Source organism: Vicugna pacos, chromosome 2 (assembly GCF_048564905.1).
Source record: "Vicugna pacos chromosome 2, VicPac4, whole genome shotgun sequence".
In the NCBI taxonomy this organism is placed as follows: domain Eukaryota; kingdom Metazoa; phylum Chordata; class Mammalia; order Artiodactyla; family Camelidae; genus Vicugna; species Vicugna pacos.
Window position 1 is genome coordinate 45,908,618 of NC_132988.1, and position 15,002 is coordinate 45,923,619.

The window sequence follows — 15,002 nt, forward strand, 5'->3', positions numbered from 1 at the left end:
CTGTCCCTGTTTCACAGTTGCAAAAACTGAGACTTAGGTTAAGTCTCAAGGTCATATGTTATTAAGTGGTGGAGGTGGGGACAGGAACCAAAGTATGACTGATGTCAGGGCCTGACTTTGTGTAAGACAGGGTTTTCATTGAGGGATTTAGAGGTGTCCAGAAATGCAAATTAGCTCTTTGGGAGGAGGAGGTACTTAAAGATAACAATATAACAATGAGTCAAGAATAATAAATAGTTGAACATCTATTGTGCACCACATTCTGTGTTGAGTGCTTTATACGACTTATCTCATTTAATTTTTTGCAGTAGACTAAAGAGGTAGGTAAAATTCCTATTTTACAGGCAGGCAAACTGAAGCTCAGAGAGGATAGGGGAATTACTCAAGATCACAAATCTAGTAAAATGCAAAGTCAGGCTTAGACTCAAACTCAGGAATTCTGCAAAGGTGGCACACATTTTAGACTATGAGTGAACACTAGTTCATATGTATTTTCTGATTCTTACAATATGCCTAGAGTTGAGGATGCTCTGTAATCAAGACAGATTTTTCTAAAGTGTTTTCTGAAGACTTCCTGAGTCAGAATTTCTTCTGATGCTTGATAAAAATGTAGATCTCTGGACCCAATGAATCAGAATCTCTGGAGAAAAGGGCTCAGGGACCTGTATTTCTAAGAAGCCCCTGCTTGATTACTGGGTGACTGAGTTCCAAGAGCAAAAAGTGGAAGCATGTGATGTCTAGAGGCCCAGACTTCAAACTTGTACCCTGGTGTCCTGCCACATTCCATTGGCCAAAACAAGTGGCAAGGCTGCCCAGATTCAAGGGGAGAGGAAATAGTCTATCATTTGGTGGAAGAAGCTCCAAAGTCAAATTGGAAGGTCACATTGCAAAGCATAGGAGGAGAAAGACAGTATCTTGTGGCTGTTTTTGTATTTTATTACCAGTGGGAATTCCACCAAGCAGCGGGCTGGACAACACGCCTCACTCTTTCACTTACTATAATCCTATCCTGAAGTATTGCCTTTTCCATGATACAGAGGGTGCTGATGCACTTAGTTTTACAGGAACAAAATAAAATAATGGATTTTGTAATGAGATGGGAAGAGACTGTGGAAATCTTTTGTACTATAACAGTTTCACCACATTTCTCATGGCAAAGTACTAAAGAGTTGTTTAACTTAAAAATGTATTTTGCATTTTTAAACAAAAAGGCAAGTGTTCCAAATTTGCTATCCTCTTCTGTGATGACAAGTGGCTGTCAGTAGTATGCTACCCAGCAGATATTTTTTGGAAAATATAAACACAATCTATCCCACAAGTTTAAAGTGATGTTTTAATAGTAAAAGAGAAAGTAATTGCTTTTCAAAAGAAACTCCTGCTGTGAACAAAGCATTTTGAAGTTGGATGTTTTGAAGTATTTCCATTGTTATTTTATCATCAAAAACAACATAAATGTGTCATGTACAAGTTTTCTCATATCTAAACTGTTAGAAAATTGGAAACTAAATTTTCTGTTTAAAAACATCCTTCAAATAGAGAGCTTTAGTGAATTTTGAAATTATTTGTTAATAATACAAATGTAATACTTTCCAATTCACTTATGAGGAAACAGACTTAGCAGAAAAAAGAAAATTTACTAGTGGTATTTTAACAGAAAAATATTGAGAAACGGTAGAAGAAATAGAAAAGTAAACTCCGGTATTGACAACCAGGGATAGTTTTTCCGTGTGGCTCTAGGTATCTACGCAAGGGACTTTTTGCTGATGACAGCCATTAAAACTCAGTGACATCACAAAATGTTGAATTAAGATTTAAAAACCCACCCTCCTGAGACGGTCCCCAACAAGGATCCTCCTGCTTGGTGTCATCTGAGCCAATAGAATGAGACTGAGTTTGGTTCAGGAGCAAAGGAAGGCTTTACTCTTCGATCAGAGAATTGGAGAAGCTCGAGCTCGCGCTTTACGGTAGGCTGGACAGGCTGTGGGCGGGGCGGCTTTATCGGTCCTCCGTGAGTAGGGGAGTTCTCGCGATGAGGAGCGGCTGTGTCGCTCACACGGGACTGCCAGGCGCAGCGTCTCTGCACACAGCCCCGCCATCTTGAATCGCACTGGTGTGCTGCAGTGCTTCTGTGGCCGCAAAGCTGAGGCGTTTGGCGCAGCCGTTTCTCGGGAATAACTCCCTTCTGAAGTGCTCATTGCACAGCCTTTGTACTCAGCATCCAAGAGCAAGTGAAACAAGACTAAGCCAAAGGAAAAAAAGGTTAGACTTTATTACCCAGATTCTTTTTTCCCTCAGGATTTGTTCGTGGACTTTGCCAGTGACAGTATATTTAATCACTTTGTGCTCATCGAAATCATGAATGTTAGTGTTAAAGTTTTAGTATAAGCACAAGGTTCTGAGGAAAATTAATTTAAAAAATTTAAATTTATTTAAAAATATAGATTGTATTATCTGTCTTTTTAAAATATGATTTTCTATTTTTACCTTCCATAAGTAACAAAGAATAGTAGTGCAGTAGACAGACATATAAAAGGAAATATCACATAAGTTAAGTTGGCTACTATCATAAAAACAGAAAATGTACAGTGTTGGTGAGGATGTAGAGAAATTGCGGCCCCGGTGCACTCTTGGCTGGAATGCAGCGTGCTGCAACAGCTGTGGAAAGTGGTGTGGTGGTTCTTCAGAAAGTTAAACATAGAATTACCATACAATCCAGCACTCAGTTTCTAGGTGCACCCTGAAAAGAACTGAAAACAGGGACTCAGATACTTGTGCACCAGTGTTGGGAATTCCTGCCAGAACTGAAAACATGACTTTGCACTTAATAACCTGTCCGTTTGTATAATTTGCTAAAGATTCGAAAATTATTTTTTTCTACCTTTTGTTTCCCAGTCTTAAAAGGTAGAATAATGTGAATTTTCTTACTACATAATCAAGATAAGCAATGCTAACTGCTATAAAAATAATCTCCAAATCTTGTTGGCTTAATACAAAAGCAGTTCATTTCCTGCATTTATCACAGTCTGTAGGTAGATGTAGATCACTCCATTTTTTGATTTCATTCCTTGTAATCTGTGGATTCCTTGATCACTGTGGAAGAGCAGAGAGAGTGGGGATGACTGTCCAAGGGTGTTAAGGCCAGACCTTGAACGTGGCCTTTTTCTCGTGCTATCTTCATTCCACTGACCAGGATTGGTTACATGATTCCAAACTAACTGCATGAAATGCCAGGAAATGTAGTTTCCCTGGATTCTCAGGAAGAGTTAATGGGATTATTGAGCATTTAGCTAGTTTCTGTCACAATGTTAAAAATTTTTTCTGGATTTTTTTTCCAAAAAGATTTAAGCTATGTTACGGAATTCAAATGAGAAAACATGATAAAATAATAATGAATGGGGAAATTAGGACAATGAGAAAAAGAAAGTGACAGATATTTTGTACTAAGCATTTATGTTTTATGAGCTTGAAACCCTTTTCTTATTTATCATACCACTGTAGTTGCTATTTCTTTCTTCTTTGTGCCAGCTCAGAATTCATACTCTAAAACAATTTTCCTATGTATGAGTCAAACAAGACAGCAAGATGGAAATTCTGTTTAATTAGCCTTACCTACATAACTTAGTTTTGCTCTTGATATAAGCCTAGAAAGTAGGAAAGAGTCTGATACTGCCTTCCTCATTTTATATAAAACAAAGGCATAGAAACCTCAGCTTAGACTGTCATGCAAGCGATTGTCATAATGCTTAAGTTTCTAAGACAGATGGAAGATGGGTCTGGGAGGGATCCACCTGGCAAAGCTTTGTTAAGGAATCCTGAGTTTAAGCTTGTAAACTGAGGGTCCTTGATTGTGTGTCATGGTTGAGTGTGGTTAGAAAGCTTATATCAGAACAACTCTGAGCCAACTCTGAACATTTCTCATTGTATCCTTGGGAAAGTCATTTGACTCCTCTGAGCCGCTAGGTGTCTTCTCTTGCCTATAAAACAAGGGTCTCACAGGGGTTTGGGATTGGTAAGATAAAAGATTTGAAAGCAGTTAACTCAAGAGTTCCTGGTACTTAGGGATTCATAAATGTTCCTTCTGGGTTTTACTGTACTCGTTCCATATTGTCTAGTCAGAGCTTGCATCCCCATCTGATGTGGCACTGGGGCAGGCAAGGAGGAGGTAGATGATGGCTGCAGAGGGAACAGACATCAGTTTAAGCACTGCAACCTGGTCCTCCAACTCTGCCGCAGCACATGGAAGTCAGCTTGTTCTGTAACATGTGAGAGTCCAGACATTTATATTTATAACTTAAGCATTACCAAGTTTTGAGTGAATTTTCCAGTATTGTGGAGTTGAGAGGGGGAGGAGTGGTGGGATGGGGGGTGGGTAACATAAATAGGCTTATAGTCATAATCCAATGAGTATGTTTTGGAATTTGGAGCTAGGATGAGGGAATATGGAGCTAGGATGAGAGAATATGGCCAAACATGTATGAATGATGACCTGGAGCAGTGTGATGGGCTGGGAGCTTCCTGGCAAGCACGGCATGGGGCATGTCAGAGCCCTGAGGGTCTCTTTTGTTCTCTCCTTCAAGTATCTCAGATCCACTTGCCAGGGAAGATCTGAGCAAGATAGGTTGGTCTCATGCCTGGAGCTGTCTCATCAGCTTTGTATTACTGTATTTCCATTTTCACCCATCTGGGTCCAGGACTCTGTTCAGGGAAGAAATAATTGCAAGTCTTGAGCCTCCCTTTTATACAATATACAGGGGCAATAGGGATTTATCCACTGGCCTTGAGGAGTTCTTTGTAAGACTTCTGCTTTTCTGGGTGTGGGAAGGAAAGATTATCTGCCATCCTTGAAAACTTCACAGTGGACAACGAATGGTGCTATTTCTACTGTCTTTGTTCTTTGTTGTGGATTTTATTGAAGCTTGAGGAGAAAAAAAAGCTTGTCCTAAACACTTCTTTCTACTTAATTAACCTCTGTTTTTCCCAGCCATTTTTGATACTTAGTGCTAGTTCATTGCTCTCTTGAAATCATATTCATGTAGGTGGGGGTTAAAACCAGGCTTCATAAATTTTTATGAATTAAATGGGAGAAAGACCCTGCATATGTGTGTATGTGTGCTTTTGGAGGGGGTGTGTGTGGTGGTGGTGCTTTTAGCAAATCCTTGCAGGCATCTGTATCTCCACCCACCCCAAATGTTGAGAATCACTGGTTAACATGATATCTGCCTGGTAATCTGGATCTCACTATTGGACATTGCTACTATATTTTTTAGGGAGAATTAGTTACTGTTATTCTTATTTATAGATAATCATACTTTTGTAACCCTACCTATATGTATGGTATGATTTAATACATTTCAGAATTTTAAATTAAGAAGAATGGGTTCAAATTCTGGCTCTCCTACTTTATGTGGCTTAGGTCAAGTTATTTAAGCTCCATGTGCCTCTATTTCTGCAGTTGACCAAGGAATGATAATCCTTTACAAGGTTCCTAGGAGGCTCTGAAAAATTAAGATGTTTCAAACTCCAACATACTGCACAGAGAAACATAAATAAGTCAAGTCATGATTGTATAAAAGTTTCCCCCAAACTGGAAAGAAGTCTATTTAAAAAACTTTTAAATTAATAAGTGCTAATTAGAGGAAGATAAAGAAATCAGATAAACATGAAGAAAAAGTCAGCTATAATCCCACTACCCAAACTAACTTTTAACATTTTATTGTGTCTTTTAAGTCTTGTTTCCATAGATAGAATTTTTTAAAAACACAGTCATAATTATACCACATGTATTATTAGATCAAATTGTTTATAAGCATAGTTTAAGCCATTTTCTTTATTGCTGGATTTTAGTAGTAATTTTCCAAAGTAGTGATAATTTTTCAGTGAATATCATCAGGAATAAGACATTTTAAAGAGATTATCTCTATAAATTAGATTTCCAAATGTGAAATTCAAGCACCAGAAGTACTAGTCTTTTCTTAAAGGCTCTTAAAATATAATTGGATTCACAAATTATGTTTTTTCCAACTTTACATTTTGCAATGAAACACATTTATAGAAAAGTACACACACTCACAAGCCCAATTCATTTCTCATCTATTCATTGCAAAGCAAACACCAGTTTTCTTTTACTGCCATTGGCCCAGAAATATCCTCCATGCCCTGTCTCAGTCATTATTTCCTACTTTCTCCACAAAGGAAACCACAGTCTTTTTTTGGGAAGTCATTTCCTTACTTTTATTTGTAGTTTTATCATTGAAGCATTTATCCCTAAATATCAGAGGTTGGTTTTGCCTGCTTTTAAAACTTGGTATGTGTGTCATCATACACTATGTATTCTTTTGTCTGGGTTCTAATATTTGGTTTTATGTTTGTGAGATTCACTCTTATTACATGTAGCTAGTAAACTGTTCATTTTCTTTGCCATAATGTCTCCCTATCTGCGTAACAGTTATGAATTGTGGTCTACCCTCATTACATTACAATACCTGAAGGGATTTTATATTTTTATATTTCTTTATAAAGAAAGGAAAGAAACAAACATTGGAGTATCTAGTTTAGACACCACAAATCTGAATGTTTGTGGAAGAAGAAGTCGAGTGTGCTACATGTGTGCACTCCAGTTTTTATATGTGGAATGTTCAATAAGGGAAATTACTTATATGGAAAAAAATTTATGTTCTAAATCTTTGCTCCTTGGCTTACAACACAAGATCATACTGATATATGGGGGTTGTGTGTGTATATGTTTGCTTGCATAACTACGAAAACCTCTTTTTTCCCAAGGAAAGAAAAAATATATTTCTTTCAGAGAGTAGATTGTCAGCCCCTTTTTAAAGTGTGATGAATGTTTCTATATTTAGATACCTTAATGTGTTGACAGGACAAGTAGGAATTTACTTTGCATTGTTACAAATTTAGACCAACAGTTGTAATCTTTCCTCCTCATGAGCAGAGGTTACAGACGATAAGATTTTTGATAAAATCTGTTGCATTGTATATACTGATTTAAAAAGAAACACACAACTCTCACATTTATAAAGTACAGAGATTCTGAAGCAGATGCCTTCCTTATCCTCTACATGTCTTAAGCAGATTCATCTTTATGTACTGATTCATTTAAAAATAAACCTTTCTCTAGCTCACACTTTTGCAAATGGAGACATAACTGATTGTAAGCAATAGCAGCACTTCCACCATCATTCTCTCTTTATCTGTGAAGGATGATCATTTTCACATCTTTGACAGCATCAAGGTCTAAATTAGAAGTGTCATCAAACAAGGTCCCAGCAACTTTGAGCACATTTCTGTGCTCAGAATTCACAAAAGTGAACTTATTTATCCTCAAAGTGGTGACTGTACAAAGAAGGTCTCACAGACTCTGCATCAGGCACTTTGCTCACTTCTGAAAAGCTGTCCTGGTTTCTGTGTCCACTTTTGACTCCTGGAAAAGGGGAATCAGTACTTTATTACCTGTATTTAAACAATCAGGACAGTCCCAGTACCTAGAGATCACTAAGTAAATATTCAGAAGTTGTTACTCTAGGTTGCTGAATCCTGGCAGCCAGCATCTGTGCTGACGACATTTGCTGCAGCCTCCATAACCTTCCACAAGAGTTTGGCAACATCACAAAGGCCTTCTTGCCACCACAGTGTTCGCTGACACGAAGAGAAAAACCAGTCAGTCTTCTGACTTTGTTAATTCTTTGATGCTCATGATTCCAATGGAATCAAGTCCCAAGATGAGGTAGCAATTAAAGCGTCCTGATTTCCAGAGAGTAAGAAAGGAAATGATGGATACTTTGTGTTCTTCTGAGACAGGGTGATCAGTGCATCTTCGCTGCCACCTGAGTTATTGAAATACAATTACACATAACCTTCTTAATATCAGAAATTCTTTTGTGAAACTCAGATGTTCTGTGCAACAAAAAGCTGACTTTTGGCTTGTTTCCTATTTAAAATAGAAAAAGTAAGTGTGATACACCATTCCCTCCCCACCAATTTCCTTTAATGGAGCCAATACAGTAATTATGTATATTACTTACATACATAAGTAATAGTTGTAATATGCTTGCAATATTGCTTCTTAATCCCCAAACAGTAAAAATAGTGGTTATAAATAGTTATTTTGCATGCAGTAACTCATTGCACTTCCCCTCTGTTAGCACTCTTCAGCTTTTAAAAAAGTCTGCATAGAGTCTGACATTTCAGCAATTGCATTTGGAATCACAGAATTTTCCTATACATCATTTGGTTTAATATGTGGTAATGAGTGTGATGGTTAATTTTGTCTGTCAACTTGACTGGGTTAAGGGATGCCCAAATGGCTGGTAAAACATATGATTTTTGGGTATGTCTGTGGGCATGTTTCTGGAAGACATTAGAATTTTGAATTGTTAACCCTAGTAAAGATGATCACTTCACCAATGCAAGAGGACATCATCTAATCTCTTGAGGGCCTGAATAGAACAAAACAGCAGAGGAAAGGTATATTTGCTCTGTTTGAGCTGAAACATCCATCTTCTTGTGCCCTCTGACATCAGCTCTACTGGTTCTTTTCTTTGGACTTGGACCAGAGCTTATGTCATCAGCTCCCTGATTCTCAAGACTTTGGACCTGGACTTACACCATCATCTTCCCTGGTCATCAGGCCTTCATTCTCAGACTGAACACCACCAGCTTTCTTGGGTCTCCAGGGTGCAGACAGCAGATCATGAGAGTTCTTGTTTCCCATAATCACATGAGCTAATTCTTGTAATAAATCTCCTCTTATATATATCTGTATACATCCTTTTAATTCTGTATCTCTGGAGAATCCCATTAATACAATGAGTCTTAGGGATTTAATTATAAATCCTTTCAATGTAAACATCAGCCAAAATAAGTTGTGCTGAAAGATTCCTATGTTCCATGAAGGTTGGGTATTGAAAACCAAAAAATGTCCTGCCATAAAACATTAGCTAGGGAGATATTCTGTGGCATGTGACTTTACAAGACTGCATTAAGTGCACAGTCATTAATGGATTCAATTCTGATACCTGGATGTTCACAATCATTGAGTGGTCTATTGGGACAGCCCCTCCATACTGCAGAGAGGCAGGTGCCGTTTTGTCATGAAGGTAGTTCCTTTTCTATTCCTGTTCTCCCTAATCTCCTGAGTCCTCTGGCCTATCCACAAAATAGGAGTAGTATGTCTTGAGATTTTGTTACTTTTACCTACATATAAGTAAATGGTGAGAGTTGAGCACATAACTGTAAGGAGGAAAGATGGGACCAGGAATTGGCATTGATAATGTTTCTCACAGGTTTTCAGAAACAAACCTCTATTTGACTGATATTAGCAGAACACACATCAACATTTCCTAGTGTACAGCATTTCTGGTGTACAGCACCATGTCCCAGTCATGCATATACATACATATATTCATTTTCATATTCTTTCTCATTAGAGGTTATTACAAGATATTGAATATAGTTCCCTGTGCTATACAGAAGAAACTTGTTTGTTTTTAAATCTATTTTTATATATGATGGCTAACATTTCAAGTCTCAAACTCCCAGACTTATCACTTCCCACTCACTTTTCCTGGTAACCATAAGATTGTTTACTATGTCTGCGAGTCTGTTTTGTAGATGAGTTCATATTGTCCTTTTTTCCTCTTTTTTTAGATTCCACATATAAGTGATATCATATGGTATTTTCTTTCTCTTTTTGGCTTACTTCACTTAGAACGACAATCTCTAGGTCCATCCAAGTTGCTACAAATGGCATGCTTTTGTTATTTTTTATGGCTGAATAGTATTCCATTGTACAAATATACCACAACTTCTTTATCCAGTCATCAGTTGATGTGACATTTAGATTGTTTCCATGTCTTGCCTACTGTATATAGTGCTGCTATGAACATTGGAGTGCATATATCTTTTTGCATTAGAGTTCCCTTCAGATATATGCCCAGGAATGGGATTGCTGGATCATATGGTAAGTCTATTTTTAGTTTTTTGAGGAATCTTAGTACTGTTTTCCATAATGGCTGCACCAAACCCATTCTAACCAGCAGTGTAGGAGAGTTCCCTTTTCTCCATATCCTTTCCAGCATTTACTGTTTGTGGACTTTTTAATGATGGCCATTCTTACTGGTATAAGGTGATACTTCATTGTAGTTTTATTTTGCACTTCTCTGATAATTAGTAATATTGAGCATTTTTTCATGTGTCTATTGGCCATTTGTATGTCTTCATTGAAGAAATGCTTGTTTAGGTCTTCTGCCCATTTTTGGATTGGGTTGTTTGTTTTTTTGTTATTACATTATATGAGCTGTTTATATATTCTGGAAACTAAACCTTTGTCAGTTTCATCATTTGAAAATATTTTCTCCCATTCCGTAGGTTGTTGTTTTGTTTTGCTTATGGTTTCCTTTACTAAAAAACACTATTTCTGAAGCCAAACATTTGTTTTCAAATCTCAGTTCCCCCACTTACCTATGTGGTCTTCAGCAAGTTACTGAACCTCTAAGATTCATTTTCTTCATCTATTAAATGCTTACTTCAGAGGGTTATGATGATGATTGAATGACACAGTGAAATTCTTGAAAATCTGTAAAAACTCATCCCATAATAAACTGTGATGGTTCATTTTATGTGTCAACTTGGAGAGTGTTTTGATGAGATCAACATTGAAATCAGAGAATTTAGAATAAGCAGATTGTCCTCCATAATGTTAGTGGGACTCATTCAGTCAGGCAAAGGCCTGAATAAAACAGAAGACCAGCCTCCCCAAGCAAGAGGGAATTTTCCGGAAGACTGTCTTTGGGCTTCATCTGCATCATCCATTCTGCTGGGCCTCTAGCCTGCTGGCCCAAACTGCAGATTTAGGCTTTCCAGTCTCCGTAATTGCATGAACCAGTTCTTATAATAAATCTCTTTCTTGATACATTCATCCCATGAGTTCTATTTTCTGGAGAACTCTGACTAATACATAGACCCATAATAAACTAAGAGGTCAAACATGGTAGTTATCCAAGGTTACGTTCTGCATGTCTGTGCCATTAAGTCACCAACCATTATCAACAAACACTCACTGGTTTGAGAGTACAAGATACCATTAAGCAAGAATAAATTCTACAAATTCATAAACCATTAAATTAACACCAAGATGCACTAAAATAGCTTTCCTTCTATTTAATGCAGTTCTTCTTCAGATTACAGCAGACAATAATGTTTTCGGTAAGGTTAGAGATCTGAATGACTGATTTTTAAGAGTAGATACTTTTAATGTAGAAGGATAGCATTTCTTGAAAGACTGCTGAACTCATTGGAGCTGAAGAGTGTCGTATTATCTTTGTAACTTCATAGGCTGATGACAATGCCTGATGTATAGCATCCATCTCCTAAATCTTTTAAGAATTAATAAAAGAAGATCTAGAGGAAGTGGAGGTCACCAGGCCAACAATGTGTGATAGAACTTATTTATCTACAGTGAATGGAGCTACCTACCGAGTGAAAGCCTGGCTCTTTAGAGTCAAAAATGTGTTCCCTAGGAATGGGGCTGCTATAGTAAATTGTTGCATATTTAGGAGAAATGGGATGGTGGTGGTGGGCAGGGGGAAATCTGAATTGTGAAATCTTAGCATTATAGAATTATATGAGAAATGAATTTTTCTTACATTCAAGAGTAGTTAGGAAGCCAATGAAGTACCAGAAAGGAAAGCTAAAAAAAAGCAGTTTCTTTAAAAATTGCATAAAAATACTTAGGAGTAAATCTGACCAAGGAGGTAAAAGACCTGTGTGCTTAGAACTGTAAAATAAAGGAGACTGAAGATGATTTCAAGAAATGGAGAGATATTCCATGCTCTTGGATTAGAAGAATTAACAATGATGAAGTGACCATACTACCCAAAGCAATCTATAGACTTAATGTAATCCCTATCAAATCACCCATGACATTTTTCATAGAACTAGAACAAATACTCCTAAAATTGTTAAGGAATCACAAGAGAGCTAGAATTGCCAAAGCAATCCTGAGGAAAAAGAACAAATCTGGAGGCATAACCCTCCCAGACTTCAGAGAATACTACAAGGCTACAGTAATCAAAACAGCATGGTAGTGGCACAAAAACCAGACATATGGCTCAGTGGAACAGAATAGAGAGCCCAGAAACAAACCTACACACCTACTGTCAATTAATCTTCAACAAAGGAGGCAAGAATATACAATGGAGAAAAGACAGTATTCAGCAGTGGTGTTGGGAAAGTTGGACAGCTGCCTGTAAATTAATGAAATCAGAACACTCCCTCACACTATACAAAAAAGTAAACTCAAAATGGCTTATAGACTTAAAAATATGACAAAGCACCATGAAACTCCTAGGAGAGAACACAGGCAAAACATTCTCCAACATAAATATCAGCAGTGTTTTCCTAGGTCAGTCTATCAAGATAATAGAAATAAATACAAAAGTAAACAAATGGGACCTCAAACTTACAAGTTTTTGCACAGCAAAGGAAACCATAAACAAAACAAAAAGAAAACCTGCAGACTGGGAGAAAATATTTGCAAATGATGGGACTGACAAATGATTGATTTCCAGACTATACAAACAGCTTATACAACTCAATAACAAAAAACAAACAGTCCAATCCAAAAATGGGCTAAGACCTAAATACACATTTCTCCAAAGAAGATATACAGATGGCCAATAGGCACATGAAAATATAATAATAATAATAACAACAACAACAACAACAACAAGATAATAATCACTAATTATTAGAGAAATGCAAATCAAAACTACAGTGGGGTTATCACGTCACACCAGTCAAAATGACCATCATTAAAAAGTCCACAAACAATAAATGCTAGAGAGGGTATTGAGGAAAGGGAACTCTTGTACAGAGTTGGGAATGTTAATTGGAGCATTCACTATGGAAAACAGTATAGAGGTTCCTTAAGAAACCAAAAACAGAATTACCACATGATCCAGCAATGCCACTCCTGGGCATATATTTGGAAAAGACAAAAACTCCAATTCAAAAAGATACATGCACCCCAGTGTTCAAAGCAGCACTATTCACAATAGCCAAATAAGGAAGCAACCTAAATGTCCATTGACAGATAACTGGATAAAGAAGCTGTGGTATATTTATACAATAGAATACTACTCAGTCATAAAAAAGAACAAAATAATGCCTTTTGCAGCAACCTGGATGAACCTAGAGATTATCATACTAAGTGAAGTAATTTGGGGAGAGAAAGACAAATGTTATATGATATCACATATATGTGAAATCTAAAATATGATGCAAATAAACTTAGTTACAAAACAGAAACAGACTCACAGATGTAGAAAACAAATTTATGCTTACCAAAGGGGAAAGGGGAGGGGGAGGGATAAATTAAGAGTCTGAGACTAGCAGATATGAACTACTATATATAAAATAGATAAACAACAAGGACCTACTGTATAGCACAGGAGCTGCATTCAATATCCTGTAATAACCTATAACAAAAAAGAATATGAAAAAGAATATACATATATACATAAAACTGGATTACTTTGCTGTACACCTGAAACTAACACAACATTGTAAATCAGCTATACTTTAATAAAAATAGAAGATATATATCTATTTAAAAAAAAAAAAGGAAGCATCCTCCCTGAAGCTTCCTGCTAATAGGTGGTGGTGAAAAGGAGACTGAGTCTGTTTCTATGACCCCTTTGGTGCTGCTGATCAACAGGGGAAACTGCCTTGTAATACACCATGGAGGAGCAGTCCCCCTTCTTCTCCAATAATCATCCTTAGTCTTCATCAGAGCCTCCCCAGAATGAGGCCATTACCCTCCTTTCCTCCAATACGTTCTGACTTACTAGTCTTCTCCATACCAAATGTATGATGAACTGTAAGGATGATATAAAAAGTGATTTCACTAAAGGGTCAGCTGTACCTCAGAAGAGGTTCAGTGAAGAGAGAACCAAGCCTATAACATATTGAGTGTCCCTACTACACAAAGCCTTAGAGATTTAGGCATTAAAAAGAAGACTAACCTTGTGAGCTTTCTCTTTCTCCCCACACCTTCCCCCACCTGCCACCCCCAACCTCACTCGCTCTCTCCTCCTTGCAGTTTCAGCCCTCAAGTCCTGATATGTTTTCTTTGCTCTGGAAACTTCTCCCATTCTTACAAGGTTTTGCGAACTCCAGTGGCTTTGGTTTTGGCTTAGTGCTCATAGATATTCTCCTCTGGCCAGACTTGGCTGATTTGAAACAGAAGAGGAAGTTCCTGGAGATGAGAGCGAAAGGATAGCCTGGGCTAAGCCCCCTGCTTTGGAAGATGCTGTTTATCGCAAATACACACACACAAAACAGATTATTGCAGAGTGAATGGACATCTCTGTCCCTCGAATTCTGGAGCTCACTGCAATTACAGCATGACCCATGGCCAGTGAAATGCTTCTGTACATCTCTTGCCCTCTGTCCTCCAAACAAAAGTGACCGTGTGTGCATGCCATATGGGTGGTGCTGCTGATCATCACCAGAGATACAAAGTACTTCACCACGCAGGAAGATTTGGATGGTCAAAACACTTAGGTTAGAGAAAAGACAAATCAGTTAACTCATCAAACTCTTCCTCCTCAAAACCAGTCTTTCAGACAGCATAAACACAAAGCTTCTTGTGTGACAAAGTATCCATTTCCCAGTAGTGCTGACAGTCCATTTTCTTCTATTCATGCTTCAATCTGTGGACCCAGAGATACTTATGAATTAGCAAGGTATTTCAACAGTTTGTACATGGTTTCTTAAGATCACTTTTCAACATTTAGAATTGCTATCACTTACATTTTATGTATGTAAGTCCAGATGTAATATTGACGAAGAGTGATAGCAATTCTTTACATTGGCAACCAGGTGGATAGTGAATGCTAGAGTAGCAAACAATTTGATTTTTATAAATATATTTAATAAGATTTACTTATATTTTTAAAGTATTAAATAAAATTTTGTTTTTTATA